The following is an 8,555-nucleotide window of genomic DNA, read 5'->3' as shown; positions in this document are numbered from 1 at the left end:
ATTTCGCATCAGGGTACTTCCTCTTGTAGTCAATAAGTATGCCAACCAAGGAGATTCTTTAGTGCCTTCCAAGGTTCGTTGTAGATAGCTAGGGTCTGGAGTATAAAGGTTTTGTGGGTACACCTCTGGTAAACCCTCCGGAGACAACACTCCGCCACTAGGGCCACCTAGTGGTTTAACGGCTTGCTGCACGTGCTAAGTGTAGTCATTTTATTTTTTAGATTAGATTTGCTCGAGGACTAGCAAATAATAGGTTTGGGGGTATTTGATAGACGCATTTTTGTGTCTAATTTGTCCTCAATATCCGTATTGTTGGAACTCTATTTTTGTACTAATATTGTGTTTTTATGTATTTTTAGGAAATAAACATTTTTGGAAAATTCGGCTCGAAAAGTTGATTTTGGCACCCGGAGGACAAGTGTTATTCGGACTCTCGCTTTTGGATAAGGGGTAACTAATTAATAAGGGGAATCCCCAGGTCACCCCAAGGCATCTGCTTTTCGCACCCCAGTTCAGGATAGGGGGCATATCATCTTCAACATTCAAATTCGTTTTTTGGCGGGAAATTAAATTCTCAACTGGCAGAAGTTTGATCACAAAAATGAAGGGGTTACGGGTCGATTCAATGGCTGAAATTTGATAGAGAGATGTGATATAGGTGAAGGAACACATTTTGGGCAGTGGGTTCGATCGGAATTGGCTGGAAAACGCGTGATGATTCACACACACAAAACAGAGCACGTGTACTGTAACACGAGCAAAATTGAAGTTCTTGTGCGCATGGAGGAGTTCTAATAGCGTTGGAAGAGTGCTGAGACGTGGAGAAGGCTAACTAGAGCGTGCAGGATCATATCTAACGCGTGCATGGGCTTAAAAATGGAAATTATCGTTATTTTTGGCAGCAACGAATAATCGAATTAAAGAGAGTATATACGCAATCAATGGTCGGATTTTTGGCCTCAATTCACTATAAATACACGTACAATTGAATCTAGCAATTTTTTCAAGTCATTGGGAGAGATTTAGAGCCGAGAGAATCAAAAGAAGAGGTCGACAGGAGAAGAAGTTCTGCTGCTGCTCAGCCAAGAACACGAAGAACATTGTACAGTCCAGGAGAGTCGTTGACTAGTGTCGCATATTTGCGACAATTCTCAGTTCCTTTCCCGCGACTTCGGTGTTGTGCTTACAGCACTTCTAAAGTGCCGTTGTTCCCTGACGCTTTTAGTGGGTCGCAAAGAACGGTCTTAAAACGATTTTCTTCTTATTTCATCATTTGTAATCAACTTTTGAGCATTAATAAAATATTTTGAGTATATTTCCAACACGATGAGAGGCTAAATTCCTGGTGATTGAGGCAATGGAGGATCTATTCACTCATGTTTGATTGGTAATATTTTTATTTATAATTTCTTTAATTATTTACTTTATTTAATTCACTTGGATAAATATAAAAAAAAGGGATAAAATGGTTTTCTTAATTAGTTGTGAATCAGTTTGATGTTTTATGCTTAGAATAATTCTTTGATAAATCATGCTTAAGGATTACAACTTAATATTTGGACACCTTTTAAATTAAAAAGTGATTTAATAAGAAAAAGAGCTTAATAATAATTTCTGAAATATTATTTATAACCAATCAACTTGAAGTGGTAGTGAATCCTGAGCCTTAATCCTTCTAAAATCTTGACATTACTATTAATTTCCTTCATTTATTTATTTACTTAAATCTTAAAAAAAGAGTTACCTTCACAAGTTCGAAAAGAACCCACCTTTTACCACAATCTACAAAAACATTTGAAAATTCATCAAATTTTTGGCGCCGCTGCCGGGGGAGTCCAACTTTAATGATATATTGGAGGTTTTTAAGCAGGTTAATATCAACCTTCCATTATTAGATGCTATTACGCAGATTCCCTCTTATGCCAAGTTCCTTAAGGACTTGTGTACGCGAAAGCGTAAGCTCAGTTTCCAGAAGAAAGCCTTCATAGCTAGTCATGTGAGTTCTATTATTCAGAATACCACTACTCCTAAGTATAAAGACCCAGGGTCCCCTACCATTGCTTGTACAATAGGTAAGTATCGTGTTGAGAGAGCGTTGCTTGACTTAGGAGCCAGTGTGAACTTACTGCCATACCATGTGTACCTTAAGCTAGGACTTGGTGAGATGAAACCTACAAAGATGACACTTCAGTTAGCTGATAGGTCCGTTAAAATTCCTCGTGGTGTGGTCGAGGATGTTCTCATAGAGGTCGACAAGTTTATATATCCGGTGGATTTTGTTATCCTAGATACCCAACCTATCCCTGACCCAGAGAACCAAATACCAGTGATTTTAGGTCGCCCATTTTTAGCTACATCCAATGCGATCATTAACTGTCGAAATGGTATTATGAATTTGTCTTTTGGTAATATGACTATTGAGTTGAACATTTTTAATATTAGTAAGCTACCCTCTGAGCTAAATGACACGTGCATTGAAGAGGTCAACATGATAGGAACCTTAGTTCCGAAGTCTGTACCAAACACCGAATCGGAAGATCCATTAGAGAGTTGTCTATCCCATTTTAGCATGGATTTCGACGATGATAGCAACATTGAACAAGTAAATGCTCTGTTGGATTCTATTCCTATGTTAGATACCGATAGATGGAAATCTAGGTTTGAACCATTACTAGCTACCGAATCTACCTTAAGCCCTTATTTCGAAGATCCTAAAGATCCTCCTAAGTTGGACCCCAATTATGCATTTGTAGGCCCATATGAGATTTTGCCTATAACTTCCTATTTGGATAGTAATCATGAGATTTGGCCAGTAACCGTGCTTCAACACAATAAGGAAACTCTAGGGATGACCATAGAGGATATGAAACATATAAGTCTTATAGCTAGTATACCTCAAAAGAATTTAGAGGATGAACCACCTGATTATAACTCAGAGAAAGCAATTGACCTTTTTCAGGAACCGGATAGTCTAGAAATTGGGAATATTGTGACTAGTTTATCTAGAGACACCCAAAACTCTAAGTTTGAGGGTAGAGGGTGTCAATTATCCCCAGTAGAAGTCCCTAACTTGGGACTCAAGCCTAGTGCATCTGAGGTATCGCTTGAGTCTATTCAGACTCCACAACCTGATCCGCCTGATACTGTTCAGGAGGGAATCCATATATTAGAAACCCGTTTTTCGGATGAATCTATTTTTCAAGACACTCTTATGAAGCCCAACTGGAGGCTCTGGATAGATCCGGTTGTCTTGCAAGAAACCTTAGATGAGGATGTGCTCCTTCTGTTCATTTTTCTGAGCCAGTGCAGTTGTCTCATATTGGTGTTAGATCTATTTGGTATTATGGACCCACAACTTTTTCGGCTATTGGTATATGACTTTGGAAGGTGAAGATCCTTTTTGAGATATTTGATGTCTGGATGAAGACTTTAAGCTTAGCACTTCTTGGAAGGTAACCCAATCTTATGCAACACGGTAATATCCTTCCTTAACTCTTTTGCTTCAATAGTAACCGTTTCTCCTTGTTCATGCTTTTAATTTCATCTTTAGAACATTGAGGACAATGTTAGATTTAAGTTTGGGGGTATGGGAGAAACTTTTTAGTTGCAATAAATAAACTCCAGAGCCTAGAAATTTATGCGTATTTAGGATGGCACTAACCAATCTAAGTGGATGGAAACATTTTTGTTTTAGGAGTTGAGGAACCAATCTGACTAGATGGAAACATCTATAGAGTCTATTCATAAAAGCACAGAGCTCAGGTGTTAGAATTAACATGATAGTTTCGCCATATCTCGTCGAGTCCTTTTCACTTTCTATTTTTAGTTTTCTTTTATTTCAAGTGATTTGGTGGGGCACACGATTCAAGTTGTTACCTTTGCTAGGGTGAAATAGATTGACTGAGTTACCTTTTCAAAAAAAAAAAAAAAAAAAAAAGACCAGACCAGTAGACCAATCGGAATAAATACTAACACTTGGATAGCAATATGTGTGTGTTCTCCCTGTTTCCGTCGCCTAAGCAAGCGTGGAATGCAGGACCCGTGGGAACTATCGTGTAATCTGCTGACAAAAAGCATGCGCTTGGATCAAAAAGATCTATTCATGTCGTTAAGTTAAAAAAAAATAGTTATTGTTCTGTGTAGTCAACTGCTGGTTCCCTTGTATTTGCCAGTTTGTTGATCTAGATTTAAGTTATTGACCGCTGGTTCCCTTGTATATGCCAGTGTGTTAATATTAGTCAGATCGGTATCTCAGTCATTTAGGTTAGGTTCACCTTGGAAGAGGCCTTCAGACAGATATGGGAAACACCTTTCACTTTTCAACCATCTACATTTTTATTTTTCCATCTTCTTAATCTTTTCATGTGATTAGTCTGACTCCGAGTATGATGTCCATCGTGAAACTATCTTAGTAGAGCTCTGTCACTTATATATGAATTTTAGTATGCTTGAGTGCAAACTCGTGTACATCAATTGGAATTTCGCATTAGGGTACTTCCTCTTGTAGTCAATAAGTATGCCAACCAAGGAGATTCTTTAGTGCCTTCCAAGGTTCGTTGTAGATAGCTAGGGTCTGGAGTATAAAGGTTTTGTGGGTACACCTCTGGTAAACCCTCCGGAGACAACACTCCGCCACTAGGGCCACCTAGTGGTTTAACGGCTTGCTGCACGTGCTAAGTGTAGTCATTTTATTTTTTAGATTAGATTTGCTCGAGGACTAGCAAATAATAGGTTTGGGGGTATTTGATAGACGCATTTTTGTGTCTAATTTGTCCTCAATATCCGTATTGTTGGAACTCTATTTTTGTACTAATATTGTGTTTTTATGTATTTTTAGGAAATAAACATTTTTGGAAAATTCGGCTCGAAAAGTTGATTTTGGCACCCGGAGGACAAGTGTTATTCGGACTCTCGCTTTTGGATAAGGGGTAACTAATTAATAAGGGGAATCCCCAGGTCACCCCAAGGCATCTGCTTTTCGCACCCCAGTTCAGGATAGGGGGCATATCATCTTCAACATTCAAATTCGTTTTTTGGCGGGAAATTAAATTCTCAACTGGCAGAAGTTTGATCACAAAAATGAAGGGGTTACGGGTCGATTCAATGGCTGAAATTTGATAGAGAGATGTGATATAGGTGAAGGAACACATTTTGGGCAGTGGGTTCGATCGGAATTGGCTGGAAAACGCGTGATGATTCACACACACAAAACAGAGCACGTGTACTGTAACACGAGCAAAATTGAAGTTCTTGTGCGCATGGAGGAGTTCTAATAGCGTTGGAAGAGTGCTGAGACGTGGAGAAGGCTAACTAGAGCGTGCAGGATCATATCTAACGCGTGCATGGGCTTAAAAATGGAAATTATCGTTATTTTTGGCAGCAACGAATAATCGAATTAAAGAGAGTATATACGCAATCAATGGTCGGATTTTTGGCCTCAATTCACTATAAATACACGTACAATTGAATCTAGCAATTTTTTCAAGTCATTGGGAGAGATTTAGAGCCGAGAGAATCAAAAGAAGAGGTCGACAGGAGAAGAAGTTCTGCTGCTGCTCAGCCAAGAACACGAAGAACATTGTACAGTCCAGGAGAGTCGTTGACTAGTGTCGCATATTTGCGACAATTCTCAGTTCCTTTCCCGCGACTTCGGTGTTGTGCTTACAGCACTTCTAAAGTGCCGTTGTTCCCTGACGCTTTTAGTGGGTCGCAAAGAACGGTCTTAAAACGATTTTCTTCTTATTTCATCATTTGTAATCAACTTTTGAGCATTAATAAAATATTTTGAGTATATTTCCAACACGATGAGAGGCTAAATTCCTGGTGATTGAGGCAATGGAGGATCTATTCACTCATGTTTGATTGGTAATATTTTTATTTATAATTTCTTTAATTATTTACTTTATTTAATTCACTTGGATAAATATAAAAAAAAGGGATAAAATGGTTTTCTTAATTAGTTGTGAATCAGTTTGATGTTTTATGCTTAGAATAATTCTTTGATAAATCATGCTTAAGGATTACAACTTAATATTTGGACACCTTTTAAATTAAAAAGTGATTTAATAAGAAAAAGAGCTTAATAATAATTTCTGAAATATTATTTATAACCAATCAACTTGAAGTGGTAGTGAATCCTGAGCCTTAATCCTTCTAAAATCTTGACATTACTATTAATTTCCTTCATTTATTTATTTACTTAAATCTTAAAAAAAGAGTTACCTTCACAAGTTCGAAAAGAACCCACCTTTTACCACAATCTACAAAAACATTTGAAAATTCATCAAATTTTTGGCGCCGCTGCCGGGGGAGTCCAACTTTAATGATATATTGGAGGTTTTTAAGCAGGTTAATATCAACCTTCCATTATTAGATGCTATTACGCAGATTCCCTCTTATGCCAAGTTCCTTAAGGACTTGTGTACGCGAAAGCGTAAGCTCAGTTTCCAGAAGAAAGCCTTCATAGCTAGTCATGTGAGTTCTATTATTCAGAATACCACTACTCCTAAGTATAAAGACCCAGGGTCCCCTACCATTGCTTGTACAATAGGTAAGTATCGTGTTGAGAGAGCGTTGCTTGACTTAGGAGCCAGTGTGAACTTACTGCCATACCATGTGTACCTTAAGCTAGGACTTGGTGAGATGAAACCTACACAGATGACACTTCAGTTAGCTGATAGGTCCGTTAAAATTCCTCGTGGTGTGGTCGAGGATGTTCTCATAGAGGTCGACAAGTTTATATATCCGGTGGATTTTGTTATCCTAGATACCCAACCTATCCCTGACCCAGAGAACCAAATACCAGTGATTTTAGGTCGCCCGTTTTTAGCTACATCCAATGCGATCATTAACTGTCGAAATGGTATTATGAATTTGTCTTTTGGTAATATGACTATTGAGTTGAACATTTTTAATATTAGTAAGCTACCCTCTGAGCTAAATGACACGTGCATTGAAGAGGTCAACATGATAGGAACCTTAGTTCCGAAGTCTGTACCAAACACCGAATCGGAAGATCCATTAGAGAGTTGTCTATCCCATTTTAGCATGGATTTCGACGATGATAGCAACATTGAACAAGTAAATGCTCTGTTGGATTCTATTCCTATGTTAGATACCGATAGATGGAAATCTAGGTTTGAACCATTACTAGCTACCGAATCTACCTTAAGCCCTTATTTCGAAGATCCTAAAGATCCTCCTAAGTTGGACCCCAATTATGCATTTGTAGGCCCATATGAGATTTTGCCTATAACTTCCTATTTGGATAGTAATCATGAGATTTGGCCAGTAACCGTGCTTCAACACAATAAGGAAACTCTAGGGATGACCATAGAGGATATGAAACATATAAGTCTTATAGCTAGTATACCTCAAAAGAATTTAGAGGATGAACCACCTGATTATAACTCAGAGAAAGCAATTGACCTTTTTCAGGAACCGGATAGTCTAGAAATTGGGAATATTGTGACTAGTTTATCTAGAGACACCCAAAACTCTAAGTTTGAGGGTAGAGGGTGTCAATTATCCCCAGTAGAAGTCCCTAACTTGGGACTCAAGCCTAGTGCATCTGAGGTATCGCTTGAGTCTATTCAGACTCCACAACCTGATCCGCCTGATACTGTTCAGGAGGGAATCCATATATTAGAAACCCGTTTTTCGGATGAATCTATTTTTCAAGACACTCTTATGAAGCCCAACTGGAGGCTCTGGATAGATCCGGTTGTCTTGCAAGAAACCTTAGATGAGGATGTGCTCCTTCTGTTCATTTTTCTGAGCCAGTGCAGTTGTCTCATATTGGTGTTAGATCTATTTGGTATTATGGACCCACAACTTTTTCGGCTATTGGTATATGACTTTGGAAGGTGAAGATCCTTTTTGAGATATTTGATGTCTGGATGAAGACTTTAAGCTTAGCACTTCTTGGAAGGTAACCCAATCTTATGCAACACGGTAATATCCTTCCTTAACTCTTTTGCTTCAATAGTAACCGTTTCTCCTTGTTCATGCTTTTAATTTCATCTTTAGAACATTGAGGACAATGTTAGATTTAAGTTTGGGGGTATGGGAGAAACTTTTTAGTTGCAATAAATAAACTCCAGAGCCTAGAAATTTATGCGTATTTAGGATGGCACTAACCAATCTAAGTGGATGGAAACATTTTTGTTTTAGGAGTTGAGGAACCAATCTGACTAGATGGAAACATCTATAGAGTCTATTCATAAAAGCACAGAGCTCAGGTGTTAGAATTAACATGATAGTTTCGCCATATCTCGTCGAGTCCTTTTCACTTTCTATTTTTAGTTTTCTTTTATTTCAAGTGATTTGGTGGGGCACACGATTCAAGTTGTTACCTTTGCTAGGGTGAAATAGATTGACTGAGTTACCTTTTCAAAAAAAAAAAAAAAAAAAAAAGACCAGACCAGTAGACCAATCGGAATAAATACTAACACTTGGATAGCAATATGTGTGTGTTCTCCCTGTTTCCGTCGCCTAAGCAAGCGTGGAATGCAGGACCCGTGGGAACTATCGTGTAATCTGCTGACAAAAAGCAT

Source organism: Papaver somniferum, chromosome 7 (genome assembly GCF_003573695.1).
Source record: "Papaver somniferum cultivar HN1 chromosome 7, ASM357369v1, whole genome shotgun sequence".
In the NCBI taxonomy this organism is placed as follows: domain Eukaryota; kingdom Viridiplantae; phylum Streptophyta; class Magnoliopsida; order Ranunculales; family Papaveraceae; genus Papaver; species Papaver somniferum.
The sequence above is the reverse complement of the archived record's forward strand: the minus strand, read 5'-3'. Positions refer to the sequence as shown.